We start from the raw sequence: 15,519 nt of genomic DNA, 5'->3' as shown, positions 1-15,519 counted from the left end.
TGCAGGATGGGCCTAAGAAATTTTGCAACTTATAGTGAACAGCAGATGCTGCCATGTTCCCACAAATAAAATTGTGTCTCTAAGACCAGCCATATTAGTTTTGGCATTCGAGGCAAAATTCGATGATGATTGAAAAACACATTATACAACAATTAATGATAATAATTGTGGCTGTTGTTCAAGAAACAGACTTCTAAAGATTTCTATTGCAGGATATTTTTATTGCGCAACACATTTGTTGGGGGGAAGCTGCTATGATCATTGAAGGGGGTAACTGAAATTTGAATCTCTTAAAACGAATATTACATTCTTGCCAATTAGTGACAGTAATTGCCAGTTGTATCCAATTTTTGTCAGCTGCATAATTTATCCCAGAGGGCCTTTAAGAACAAAGTTAAAGAGATAGTAAGATATCACAAAGGGGGGGAAATCTATCCATCCATCTGTCTTTTCTTTTTTGTAATCTTGTAATGTTGTTTACTTGCTTTTATGTTGTCCTTTCTCTGAAAAAATGCCAACTCCTCACATATTTCCCTTCTCAATGCACAGCTTACTCTTCAGAACTCCTTTATTTTTCTTTCCCTTTGTTTGTTTGAGCTTGAGAAATTCATTTTGCCTTTTGTTCAGTTTTCCAGAAAAACGTATTTAAAGCAAGGACAGGCTTAATCTGCCTAACGCATGACATTATTTAGCACTTTAAAAAGAAGACAAGCTCCTTTCCTAGCAAAGTCAGCATTCCCTTGAGTCATCCTCAACACCCAGTGATCACATCAATGTTGTTTTCTTGGCAGGGATAACAAGTGGTTTCCATTGTTTTCTTCAACGATATTTTTTTCCCCATTTTTCTGATCTAGTTTACAGCTCTGAGCGCCAACTCTGAAGTGAACGTGGCTGAAGCCATCTCTGCTGCCTCATAGTTGCCACAAAGCCTGAGAGGGGGAAGGGAAGCGGTGGAAAGTAGATAGACTGACTAACAAACAAAACACAAAGTTTTCCTGTGGGAACCAAGGTCACCATAACAGTGTCTTTTGAAGGAGGAGCCTGCCAGCTGTATTTATTGGACAATGTGACTGGTGACACCTGGGAGGAGGGATTTTCACTCTTTTAATTAGGTAAAAACCGTGGGAACTTTCAGAGTTGGTTTTCAGCGGCTGTGCCGATATGATGTATCCAATAAACATGTTCTTTGGGGAATCTACCTGCCTCAGAGTTCTGGTTTCAGTGGGGAGGTGTTACTCAGAATGCTGACACTGAGGTTTCATGGAAGTCTCCCAATCAAGTATTATCCAAATTCAACCCTGCTTAGCTTTTTCAAGGACTGTTAAAGTGTTTCCACCTGACGTGACATTCAATGTTTATCTCAAGTACAAATAGGACTATTATAATCTTAGCAGGCTTCCCAATTGTTTCTGTTTCTTCCCCAGCCCGTTTTCTCTTCTTTTAGTTTAACTAAATGCTCCTGGTGTGCCACAAGGACCAAATGCTATCTTCAGCTCAAAGCTGTTTGAGCAACCATGCTCTACAACAGGGATGGGCAATTATGATCCCTACATGACTTGTGAACTTCAAATCAGGAATTTGGCTGGCTCAGGAACTCTGGGAGTTGAAGTCCACAGGTCATAAAGGAGCCATACCTGTAGTCAGTGGTGGGTTTCAAAATTTTTTAGAACCTCTTCTGTAGGTGTGGCCTGCTTTGTGGGAGGGGCTTGCCGACCATGTGACCAGGTGGGAGTGGCTTGCCAGCCATGTGACTGGGTGTGGCCAACTAGTAAAATGTGGTGAAACTCACTTAACAATGCTCTTGCTTAGCAACCAAAATGTTGGCTCAGAAACTCTGGCATTTGAAGCAAGCAAGTCTTAAAGGTGTCAAGTTACAAGACCCTTGCAACCCCCTAACCCTTTAGAAAAAAAACCTCCAGGGGTGTTCAAACGTGACAGCTTTAAGACTTGTGGACTTCAACTCCCTGAATTCCTCCTCTCGCTCTTCATCTTGATGATGTGCGGACGGGCAGGGGGAGGGAGCTGGAACCGGTTCTAAACGGCACTGTAGATTTGTGGAACCTCTTCTATAGAAGAGGTTAGAACTGGCAGGAACTCACCCCTGCCTGTAGTTGCCTATCCCTGTTCTACAAGATCCTCAAACAACACACAGCCATTGCTTTATTTCAGAGAGAAAAAGAGAGAGTTTCCAAACTTAATCTAGAGCCTTGGTATCAAACTCGCTGCATCATGTTGCCGTCACACGACATTTTTGTGATGTTTCTCCCCTTCGCGGAGCTGGGGTGGGAGTGGCCTGTGCATGATGCATCTGGCCCGCAGGCCACCATTTTGATACCCCTGACCTAGAGATATGTGTTTCTTGGTGATCTCTAACCCAAACAGGATTAGGTGACATCACTTGATGTGAGCTACTTCAGGAAACCATGTTAAATACTAGTCTGGAAGTGGCTACCTGCGGCACTTTACAAATATTGCTAATTTTCACTCCCAGCGGTCTTAAGAAGCATGGCTGCAGGCTAAGGATAGGTACTTCAGCAACATCAGTGGCTGCCACAAAGAAGAGGGACTCAACTCAAGCTATTTTCCAAAGCACTGAGGGTGGGACAAGAAGCCATGGATGGAAACTAATCAAGGAGAGAAGCAATCTAGAACTAAGGAGAAATTTCCTGGCACTTAGAACAATTAAATCAGTGGAACAACTTGCCTGCAGAATTTGTAAATGCTCCAACACTGGACATTTTAAAGAAGAGATAGGACAACTATTTGTCTGAAATGGTATAGGGCAGAGGTCTTCAAACTTGGCAACTTTAAGACTTGTGGATTTCAATTCCCAGAATTCTGGAAGTTGAAGACTACAAGGTTTAAAGTTGCCAAGTTTGGGAACCTAAGCAGGAGGTTGGACTATAAGACCTCCAAGGTCCATTCCAACTCTGTTATTCTATTCATCTGGCATGTTTTCGGTTGCTCAACCCATAATCTACTGAAAGCATTTTGTACATTCATTCATTCATTCATTCATTCATTCATTCATTCATTATTTATTTATTTATTTATTTATTTATTTATTTATTTATTTATTTGTTTATTTATTTGTTGGTCTTGTATGCCGCCCACTTTATTTATTTATTTATTTATTTATTTATTTATTTATTTATTTATTTATTTATTTATTTATTTATTTATTTATTTATTTATTTATTTATTTATTGGTCTTGTATGTCGCCCACTTTATTTATTTATTTATTTATTTATTCATTCATTCATTCATTCATTCATTCATTCATTTATTCATTTATTCATTTATTCATTTATTCATTTATTCATTTATTCATTTATTCATTTATTCATTTATTCATTTATTCATTTATTCATTTATTGGTCTTGTATGCCGCCCACTCCCGAAGGACTCCGGGCGGCTTACAATAAACAGAGGAAGGGGATAAATAGACAGACAGACAAACAACAGTTTAAAATACGCAACATTCATAGTTACAGTGGGGCTGGCTATTTCAACAGCCCCCCAGCCTGCCAGAGCAGCCAAATCTTAGTGGCTTTGTGGAAGGCCGGGAGAGTAGTATCTCCACAGGGAGCTCGTTCCAGAGGGCTGGAGCTGCAACAGAGAAGGCTCTCCCCCGGGGAGTTGCCAGCCGGCATTGGCTGGCAGATGGAATCCAGAGGAGGTCTAGTCTGTGCGATCTGATCGGTCTATGGGAGGTAATTGGCAGGAGGTGGTCTCTCAGGTACATGTAGTCCTCAGCTTATGTCTATTCATTTAACAATGATTCAAAGTTACAACCACCTTGCAAAAAGCAACTGGTGTGCATCTATGACCGGTTGCAATGTCCTTTGGTGATGTGATCATGATTTGGAAACTGTTTTCCCAATTTTCATTGAGGAAGCTGAATTCACTTAACGATGGTGTGGTTTGCTTAACAACTACTGTAAAAATTGTTGTAAAATTGGATCTGACTCCATTTGCAAGCACAATGACTCAGTCCCAATTGTGGTTATAAATTGAGGACTACCTATAAAGTAAAAACAACCTTCTTTAAAGGCATGGATGGATGGAGATAGTACCAAAGACAAAATCTTGTAGAAATGTTTTACTAATAAAAAAAACCTTTTGAGTGCTGTTGATTTCAAACATGCGACTAGATACTGTTATTGATCGTGAAGTCATCAGTAGCAAACAGGGTGGATTCTTTTCTTACTTTTAAAGGGATTGGACTTTTTAAAAAAATATAGAAGCAGAAGGTAACTGTAATGCGAAAGTATCAACTCTGTGTAGGAAAGCAATTGGAAATCCATAAACGAGAGAACAGATGAAAACTGCCTGGATGCAGCTTATAAAACATCAATATAATTTTGTGCTTCTCTGGGGTACATTTTAATTATTTCCAAAGAAGTAAAATATATATACATCCATGCCGTTATTTAGAAATAGGTGATCAGTTAATTTTAATAAAAACAAAATATTATGCCACCCCATGTTCTTTTCTTCCTTCCAAGCCATGCAATGCTTTTTTTGTATGCAATTTATTTATTCCACTGCAAATGTTTCAGTAAGCCCATAGTCAGTGGTAGAATTCAAATAATTTAATAACCAGTTCTCTGCCCTACTGACCAGCTGGATAGGTGGGGTGTGGTGGTCATGTGACTGGGTCGGCATGGCCAACTCAGTGTCGCTCACATTGATAGGCACTTCACCTTAGCTGTTACAATATAATAAGGGTTAACTGGAGAAGCAGTTTCTGTAAGCAGGGCAATAAAGATTAGGCTAGAACCATGATGGTTAACCTATGGCAGAGCCATTTTTGAGGGCACACAAGGCATTGCACACAGACGCGGACGGACCTACAGGGCCCACAAGAAGTCAGAAAACAAGAGAGGAGGAGCCAGCGTTGCGACGTTACATCGTGCGGACTCAACAGTCCGAGTCTGCCGATGACACTTTTGCCCCTGAACGGCCCAGCAGGACCTAAACCGTCCCGAAGAGATGGTGACTGAAAAGACAAAACCTTGGTGGTCGCAGGGACACCGCAAAGTCCCTGATCGATCCAAGTGAAGCGCTTCCAACCGGCGGCAAACAGGAAGCCCCCAGGCTGACATAGTCGGAGACGGAAAGAAAGAAAGAAGTGAAAGTGTTCCATCTGGTGAGGTTTTTTTTTTTTACTTTTAGAAGATTGCCCTAAGAAATCTTTTTTTAAAGCTAAATTAGTCCTTTAAGTAAGAATAAAGCGGCAAATTTAATCCCTACTGGAGTGCCTTAAAAAGTTTTTTGCTCTTGCTTTTAATGATGTTTTGTGGATTGAAGTGATTGCAATGTTTCCTGTTTCTTCGCTTGAGGTGAATGGACTGATTTTTTTTCCTCTATTCTTTTTACTACTTTAATATATTTTTTTTGCTTAAACTAAAACTTTTTTTATCTTAACAAATTTCTCCTTCTATTTGTTATAAAATTATATTAAAGATACTTAAGGAAAAAGTGCTAAAAATAGTTGAATATGCCACTTGGAAGCCTAAGACTGAAGGTTTTTTTGAAACAATGTATCCTTTGTTCATTCCTATTTGTCCTCACTAACTTTGTAATGGAAGGGTTTGGAACTTGTTTTTAAAACCTGATAAAGACTCAAGGACACGAATAGCGTATTGCTGGTGCTCTTGGAAAATATTTTGGCAAGAGAAGGAAAAGGAAAGAAAAAGATAAGAACCCTTCTACTTTGAAAACCAGAAAAGAACGTCTGCTCAAGATTTAAAATAAAAATAGATATATTCTTTTAAAAAAAATTTGACAGGCTAGAGTGGCAGCAATTATCAAATTCCTCTTTTTCTTTACATTTCTTTTTACTTTGAAAAATGGATCAATATTCAGATGAAGAAAACTTAATAATCCAAAACATTCTGGCTGGACTTCAAAATATCTTAGAAGGACTTGAGAGATTTGATAAGAAATGGGACAGACTATGGGGTATCACAGAAAAAGATGATGGGGTTGGCACCCCAGAAATTAAAGAAGAGAATGAAAATACAGAAAACAAAGTTAAGACGTTAGATGAACTTACTAATGAAGTAAACGTGAGTGAAAGTGGAAAGAAGGAAAGCTGGAAAAGTGACTTTGATAATTTGGTGCTTCATTCCAAATTCCAAGATGCAGGAGAAAAAGGAAGAATGAAAAGGATGGAGTTAATAAGACAAATCTATCCAGAAATAAGTTTGACAACCAAAGTTAAGCTTATGTTAATAACAATTCAAGGGCAACGAAACTACACGAGAGATCTTTAAAGCTATAAATTTTAAAGATTGACGGAGGGACGACGCGCAGCCAGGATTTCAACTAACAGAACTCTTTATTCAGGTGACGGCGATTCAAGGAACGGAAACTCGCGCCAAGGTATTTATATTCTTGTTTAACCAATCACTGGCCGGGGACGCGACAGCAACTGCTGACGTCAGTCCCTCGGCCAATCAACAATAACAGTGCGTCGGCAACACCCTCTGGAGCTCTCAGCCAATCAGAGAGCTCAGAGGGTGTTACTGACAGTCAGAATAAATAACCAATATTTAACACCCCTTTCCCCCAGTTCTGCGCATGCCCGAAACGGAGCATGCGTAGTCCTTAAGATATGCTGGGCGGCGCCGGACCCGCCCAGATCTTCTCATTGCAGGAGAAGTCGTCGGCGGAGGAGGACCTCCTCGTAGTAGCTCCTCCCCGAAGGGAGTGTAGCTCCGAGGCACGCCCTTTCGGGAAGGCCCAGAAGGCGGGCTCAACTGCAACGGTAGGTGTAGCCGTGGGGGCGCGTCACTTGTCGTGGGGGGAATTCTCTGTGCGTCCTCGGATTGAGTTGTTGGATTGGCGTCCCCTTGGGCGGCGCTTGGGTAAGCAGGGCCTGGTGTGGCGAAGGCCCTCGGTTGCGGACTGCCGGATTGAGGACGCTGTTGTTGAAACCGGAGGGGGCCTGGTGTGGCAAAGGCCCATGGATGTGGTCTCTCGGATTGAGGGGTTTGTGCTTGGTGCAGGTTGAGGCCTGGAGTGGCGAAGGCTTCACATTGCAACCCCGGGGCTGCGGTGTTGTCGCTCAGGGGTTCGCGGCCACCAGCCTGCGACGGGAGACGCCTCCTCAATTGATCCAGGTGGCGTCTCCATTGGGTTCCATCATCCAATTGGACCCTGAAAGAACATGGGCCAGTCAGGGCAACGATAGCACCCGGCACCCATTTTGGTTCCCCCGTAAACGACCGAGCCCACACTGGATCTCCTAGCTTAAAGGACCGGGGAGGGAGGACCCCCAGATTGCTCGGCTGATCCCCTGAATAGAGCGGGTGAAGCCTATCCAGGGGAGTCCGCAGGCGCCTGCCCATCAAGAGCTCCGCGGGGCTTTTGTTGGTAGTTGGGCAGGGGGTGGAATGTTGGCTTAGCAGGTAAGCCGCCACCCTCGCCTGCCAGTCGCCCCGGTCCATGCGGCTCAGTGCCTCCTTAGCTGAGCGGACCGCCCGTTCCGCCCGGCCATTGCTGGCCGGGTGGTACGGGGCTATGGGCGCATGCCGGATCCCCTGCTCGGCCAAGAACTCCTGGAAGGTGGTGGATGTGAACTGGGGCCCATTGTCCGACACCACCACGTCCGGCAACCCGTGGGTTGCGAACATCCTCCGCAGGGCCCTGACCGTACTCTCGGCTGTGGTGGAGCCCATGAGGACTAGCTCCACCCATCGAGAGTAGGCGTCCACCACTACCAGGAAGTTTTGGCCGTGGAAGGGACCGGCGAAATCGATGTGGAGACGAGACCATGGGCCTCTCGGAGCCTCCCACTCACGAGCAGGCCCGGCTGGGGGGTTGGGTCTGGATAATTGACAGGTCGTGCAGCGGCCCACATGGGCCGCTATTTCTGTGTCCAGCAAGGGCCACCAGACATAGCTACGGGCCAATGCCTTCATTCGTGCTATGCCCGGGTGGTCCTTGTGGAGCAGATCCAGAACCAGTGGCCGGAGTGCGGTGGGGATCAGCACCCGATCCCCCCAGATGAGACAACCCCCGTGGAGGGAGATCTCAGCCTGGCGATTTTTAAAGGGCTGGAAGCCCTCTGCCACTTTGTCTGCTGGCCATCCCCTTAGAACCCAGGAAGAGACCTGGGACAAGATCGGATCGGCCTTTGTGTGAGCCGCCACGTCCGCGGCAGAGAGTGGGAACCCGGAGGCGGCAATGGAGAGGACTGAGAGAGAGGGAACGGGGGCGGTGTCCGTCTCCGGAAGTGGGCAACGGCTGAGGGCATCTGCATGCCCTAGCTGTTTGCCTGGACGGTACAGCAACGTATAAGAATACGCTGCGAGGAACTCCGTCCAGCGAGTCATGCGGGGGGATAGAATGGAGGGGGTCGGCTTGTCCCCCGCCAAAAGCCCAAGGAGTGGCTTATGGTCGGTGACAAGGGTAAAGTGCCGACCATAGAGGTAATCGTGGAACCTCTTAATCCCGGACACTGCAGCCAGAGCCTCCTTGTCGATCTGGCTGTAATTGCGCTCCGCCGAGGAGAGTGTCCGAGAATAAAAGGCCACAGGGGCTTCTGAGCCATTAGGGAGGATATGGCTCAGGACAGCCCCTACTCCAAATGGGGAGGCGTCACACGCCAACGTCAGAGGCAACCCATCATGATATTGAATGAGGACTGCCGATGACGTCAGCGTCTCTTTGACAGCCGCGAACGCATGCGCTTCGCGGCTTCCCCAGTGCCAGGCCGCGGATCGGTCGAGCAACCGATGCAGCGGCTCGGCTAGTGACGCCTTGTGAGGAATAAAGGGGGCGTAAAAATTGAGCAGCCCTAGGAACGCCTGTAGCTCCGCCCTGGAGGTGGGAGCAGGGGCGTTCCTAATGGCGGCAATCTTAGAGGGTGTAGGGTGAATGCCTTGGGCATCTATTAAGAAGCCCAAGAATTCTACCTTTGGGACAGCAAATGAGCATTTGCTGCTTTTTAATTTTAATCCCGCGCCCCTGAAACGACAGAGGACCTTCCTTAATACTTCGATGAGTTCTGAGCGGCTTGTAGCAGCGATCAGAACGTCATCGAAATATGGCACTACCCCCGGAAGTCCATGGAGCAGGCGCTCCATGAGACTTTGGAAGATCCCCGGGGCCACGGATACGCCGAATTGTAGGCGGCGACAACGAAAAGCCCCACGATGAGTGACGATGGTCTGGGCAGCCGCCGCATCGTCATCCACCGGGAGCTGTTGATAGGCTTGCGCCATATCCAGTTTGGCAAATATGCAACCCTGCCCCAGGGAATGGAGCAGGTGTTGCACAACAGGGACTGGATAGGGGTTTGCCTGAAGGGCCAAGTTGATCGTCGACTTGTAGTCGGCGCAGATTCTCACCGAGCCATCCGGCTTGACCGGAAGAACTATGGGTGTCTCCCATGGAGCATGATCGACTGGCTCGATGACACCCTGCGCCAATAATTTGTCAAGTTCGGCGTCAACCTTGGCCCTTAAGGCAAAAGGCACCCTGCGGGCTTTCAGCCTAATAGGAGCAATCTGAGGATCTACGGCGCTGTTGCTGCTTGGTCCTCTCAGAAGTTTGGAAGAAGGCAGGGGCCGGCAAGGAGGCTCGGCACACTTGGGCGAGGTGCCCCTGCCTCTGACAGCGGCGGCAGATCGCATTTTTGAATTGGCACGTTTGGCGGTCGTGGCGGCCTCCGCAGCTAAGGCAAGGCACCCTGGCGTTTTGCGGTGCGGCTGTGGATTGAGCAGGTGGCTTCCGCCGTGGTTGTGCGCGGACTTGATCGATGTTGTCTTGCTCCCGGTCCTCACAAGGGATTATATCATCATAGTCAATGTCATGCACTTGTGAGGCCGGTGCCGGGTTAGTTGACAGCTGTAGCCGCTCCAAATCGGCGGTCGATTGCTCCGAGAGCTCAGCTGCTCTGGCGATCTCGACTGCTTGGAGCAGCGTAATGTCATGGTGGCGGAACATGCGGCTTCTTAAGTGTACATCCCGCACACCGCACACAAACTGCTCGACTAGGTTTTCTTCTAGGTTCGAAAAATCGCACTGGGCCGCCACAGTGCGCAGGGCTTCCAAAAATTGACTGATCGTCTCCCCCGGCTTCTGTACCCGCCTCCTGAATGCGAAACTGCGGGCAATTTTGGATGGCGTTGGGGCATAGTGCCCCTTTAATTTGGCCATCAAGTTGTCCCAGCCCAATTTGTATGCGGGTCTGGGAGCAGCCATGGCTCTGGCTGAGGCAAACATTGAGGGTTCGCAGCATGATAAGAAAAAGCTGCACTTCTCCTCATCCGTTTGAGCCTGATTTTTAGTTGCAATTAAATACGTTTCAAAGCGCTCCATGAATCCTTCCCAGGATTCGCCGGCGGAGCCGAAGGGAGCGAAAGGCGGCAATGAATTCATACTGGCTAAACTGACTTGTGAGGAGCGGATGGACTGAAGTCGTGACAGGAAAATTTTTCCTCAGCGTTCGGTGCTGGCGCGGACAGCGACTTACAGCAGCTAGCTGGAATAAACTCTCTGTCTTTAAACCTAGGCTTGCGTGGAATCGCCGGATCCCACCTTCGTCGCCAGTTTTAAAGATTGACGGAGGGACGACGCGCAGCCAGGATTTCAACTAACAGAACTCTTTATTCAGGTGACGGCGATTCAAGGAACGGAAACTCGCGCCAAGGTATTTATATTCTTGTTTAACCAATCACTGGCCGGGGACGCGACAGCAACTGCTGACGTCAGTCCCTCGGCCAATCAACAATAACAGTGCGTCGGCAACACCCTCTGGAGCTCTCAGCCAATCAGAGAGCTCAGAGGGTGTTACTGACAGTCAGAATAAATAACCAATATTTAACAATAAAGTGCAGAGAGAAGCCTTAAATGCTGAAAAGGTCCTGAAAAGAGAATTGACACGACGGCTGGTGAGAGAGAAAAGACCATTTTGCTACTGGAAAGACACTGGTTAATAATGCTAGTTGATGATAAAAAGTTAGCTAATTATTGATGATTAATAAGTAGAGATTTTAGTACTTTGTAAACTGTTCTAGATTATTATTAAATATTTATTCGTTAACATATAATTTACTATGATACTAATAGTGAAATGATAACCTTAAATAGGATAATTAACCGGGCCATAAATTGTAATTTGGGATCTGGCAAAAAGATGTACAAATCTTATAAATTTTTGTTTAGATCTTGTTATGAAGGTATAGATAATTTGGGTCAGAGGAGAGGAGACGTGCTATAAATAAGGAAATGCTAATGTATACTTTTGGTGATTATTAAGTAGAAATGTTAACATCTCTTAGATTGTTTTAGATTTTTAATGTTTATCTTGTTAACACGTAATTAACTAATCTGGGACTAAGGGAAAAGACCTATAAATTTTATTACTAAATCTTTGTTTAAAGATGATTATACAGGTATAATCTTGTCTGGGCCGGTGGAGAGGGGAAGTGAGATAAATAGTAAATAATTTTTAGTTAACTACAATAATAACAAAGAAATGTTAATGGATAATATTTAATGATACATACAGGTGTGTTATACCAGTAAAAGTTAAATGACAGAAGTGTTAATCTGTGAGATTGGGGTACGGCGGAAGGAGAGGGAATGTTGGATATTCTCCTAACTGATTCTCTTTTAGAATATGATATAAAGATGTAAAATTATGGCAGATTCATTGAGATTGTGGAAGTATGCCAGTAGGTGGTTGGGTCTCCAAATATAAATGATTTTAGGAGGGGGGGAGATGTCTAAGTAACTCTAATTAAATGAAAATTGTGGTACAATGATAGTAAAATACATAAATTCTAAAATTTCATTCAACCTGAATGAAATATATGTAATGATTGTGGAAGAACACATGAAATGTACCTGTAACCAATGTTCACACTTTCTACAAGATGTAATGAAAGATGATTCTTTTTTTATGTGTTTTTTGTTTAATAAAAACAATAAAAAAAAATTTAAAAAAGGAGTCAGAAAACAGGCCATTTCCAGCTTCCGGATAGCCTCTGGGGGACGGGGAGGCTGTTTTCACGTTCCCATGGCTCATAGAAAACCTCTGGAGCCTGGGGAGGGTGTAAAATGGACCTACTGGGCCCATTGGAAGTTGGAAAATGGATTGTTTTCACCCTCCCCAAGCTCCAAGAAAGCCATGCGCCGGGGGGGGGGATAACACACACAAGCGCTGGGGGCACAGCACAGCGGGGCATTAAATTATGGGGGATGGGCATGTGAGAGCGTGTGATAGCTGGCGTGTGTATGCTTTTGGCACCCAAGGTGAAAAAGTTTCGCCATCACTGGGCTAGAAATAACACCAGAATGTTTCCTTTCTGCCTTCCTTACAGGATTAGCCCTGTTAAGTGGAAAAAAACAAAAGGAGATTTCTTCCAACAACCGGTTCTCTGAACTGCTTAGAAAGTTAACAACCGGTTCTCCCGAATAGGTGCGAATTGGCTGAATCCCCACCACTGCCCATAGTCAATCAAAAAAGAAAATGAAGGAAGAAAAATAATCACAAACGCAGCAGCCAAATGACAAACCGCATGCCAACTTCAGTGAAATGTTGTGTAGGTGATTTCTACATCCGCTTTTAAAACACCAGGTTTAGAGGCATTCTCCAGAAACATTAATTGTGAATTTGAGAATACATGTGTTGGCTGTGGTATCCATTACTTCTGCCCAGAAATCAGCAAGTAGGATAAGGTTTGAATCTATTCCACAGGTAAAATGCAGAGTTCTATGCTACAAAATCATGTTGCGTTTTCTGGAAAAGCTAGGGGGGGGGGGAATCACTACTGAAAGGCTAGCATTGTTTTTGTTCAAGGTGAAGAATGCCTGGAGGGAGAAACATATAAATGACAACTGACACCTTTGGCATCTTGAGAATGCCACTACCTAAAATGTACCCAATCTAGTGAGTACGTTGCAACTGGTACCTAACTTTCCAGTTCAATCTGAAAATAGCCTTTCATTTTTTCTTGCCGTCTGTTCGTTTCAAACAATCTCACAAAGGTTGAATAGCTCCATTTTAAAATTAGATGTGATGTAGAGGTCGGATTCGGATCTGAAAGACCTATAATTTTTTGAGCGTCTTCTTTAAGACGTAACTTGTAACCAACTCTGTGTGCTGGGTATGTGGGTGTGCTTGAGGTGTGGGTCTGTATCAATGGTGGGATTCAATGTGGTTGCTACTGGTTCTGTGGGTATGGCTTGGTGGGCATGGATGACTTGATGGGCGTGGCTTGGTGGGCATGACAGGGGAAGGATACTGTAAAATCTCTATTCCCACCACACTCCAGGGGAAGGTTGCTGCAAAATCCCCGATTAGCTGGGACTCTGGAAGCAAAGAATAGATGGGGGTGGGGCCAGTCAGAGGTGGTATTTACGGGTTCTCCGAACTACTCAAAATTTCCACTACAGGTTCTCCAGAACTGGTCAGAACCTGCTGAATACGGTTCCACCACAAAACCGCGGACGACAAAATCGCGCTCGACGAAAGCGCGCATTTGACGTCATCACAGCGTGACGCAAACATCGCGCTGTGATTGAAAAATTTAAAAATAAAGCGAAAACCTTACCCTAACCCCCCCAAACCTAACCCTAAACCTAACCCTAAACCTAACCCTTAACCTAAGCCTAAATCTAACCCTAAACCTAACCCTTAACCTAACGCTAAACCTAACGCTAACCTTTAACGTAACGCTAAACGTAACCCTAACGCTCTAAACCTAACCCTAACCCTTAACCTAACCCTAACCCTAACCCTAACCCTAAACCTAACCTTTACCTTTATGTGAATCGGCTTGCTTTAATTTTATTTTTATTTCAATTTTTAATTTTTTTCGTCGCGCTGTGATGACGTCAAATGTGCGCTTTCCTCGATCGCGCTTTTGTGGACCGCGGTTTTGACGGGTCACGGCTGAATACGACCCCTAGTCTGTATGTTTATGTGTGCATTTGTATGTCTCTCTCCCTATGTCTCTGTATTTGTGTCTGTGTGTATGCTGCCCACTCTGTTAAACATTCTAGATATCCTACAGAAATACAGATAATACAATTGAAATGTAGTTAAAAAAAACCTTAGTCCTTGACGAGTAGTCCTCGACTTATAACATTTCCTTTAATGACTGCTCAAAGTTACAACATCACTGAAAAAAGTGATTCTTTTCACACTCACAACTGTTACAGTATCCCCATAGTCACATGATCAAAATTCCAATACTTGGCAACTGAGTCATATTTATGTTGGTTGCAGGTCATGTGATCATCTTTTGTGACCTTCTGACAAACAAAGACAGTGGGGAAGCCAGATTCACTTAACAACCATATTACTAATTTAACAAATGTAGCGATTCACTTAACACCAGTGTTGGAGCATTCACAACTTCTGGAGGCAAGTCGTTCCACTGGTTAATTGTTCTAACTGTCAGGAAATTTCTCCTCAGTTCTAAGTTGCTTCTCTCCTTGATTAGTTTCCACCCATTGCTTCTTGTTCTACCCTCAGGTGCCTTGGAGAATAGTTTGACTCCCTCTTCTTTGTGGAAAGCCCTGAAATATTGGAACACTGCTATCTTGTCACCCCTAGTGCTTCTTTTCATCAAACTAGACATACCCAATTCCAGCCACTGTTCTTTCTTCAGAAGCCAGAAACAGAAAGTGGCTGAATTAAGCAAACCAGGTTTGTGTCCAATTGGTAATATTCAGCTAAGAAAACAATTGCTTTAGCGGTGAGAAAAGGACAAGATAAAATGTTGAGACTCAGCTATTCTTGTATCCCTAATTTATGCTCCATCGGCTTTCCCTTCATCTGTTGGGTTGTTAAATTGCTGCGTAGCTCACTAGAATAACTGCTCAGCATTGATTATCTTTTTGTCTTACAACAGTGGCTCGTTACATAAATTGTGTGTGCGTCTGCGTGGAGCAGGGGGAGGCAATTAAAAAAACATCATGTTGCTGTTTTGTTCATTTTCAGTAGTTAATGATTCCACCGACTTCTTTTTAAACATTTTGCTCAATATTTTATTACTTATTGAAATTGTGTCAGTGTTGTAAATTAGTCTGTGTGTGCTCTTTTGCTGTGCATGTTCTAAAAGACTTTAATTTGCACGCTAAGATAATGGAAGAGTGCTGGTATTAAACAGCTTCCACTTATTCTAAAGGATTATTGGCTGCAGACTAGAATGATGGATGCTAGCTCCCCAACTTGCAACAATGTTGACCCTTCTGGGGGATCAATCGTGCCCAATTTCAGGATATTAGGTTTGCAGTTTAGGTTTTGTTTTGTTTGCAAAGGAAACATTCAATTTGAAAGGATTCCTACCCTCAAAACAGGAAATGGAAAGTTTTACCATCTACCATTTATCATCTCTCTTTCTGTCTCTCTCTGTCTCTCTGTCTCTGTCTCTGTTTCTCTATCTCTCTCTTACACACACATATATGAGAGTATGTATGTATATATGCAGGGGTGGGTTTCTCGCCCCGTTCCAACCGGTTCGGTTGGAACGGGGCCGGCGGCGTCCTCA

The sequence above is a fragment of the Thamnophis sirtalis genome, unplaced genomic scaffold (genome assembly GCF_051295495.1).
Source record: "Thamnophis sirtalis isolate CommonGarterSnake01/CBP01778 unplaced genomic scaffold, rThaSir2_p1.2 scaffold_2, whole genome shotgun sequence".
Lineage (NCBI taxonomy): Eukaryota > Metazoa > Chordata > Lepidosauria > Squamata > Natricidae > Thamnophis > Thamnophis sirtalis.
The sequence above is the reverse complement of the archived record's forward strand: the minus strand, read 5'-3'. Positions refer to the sequence as shown.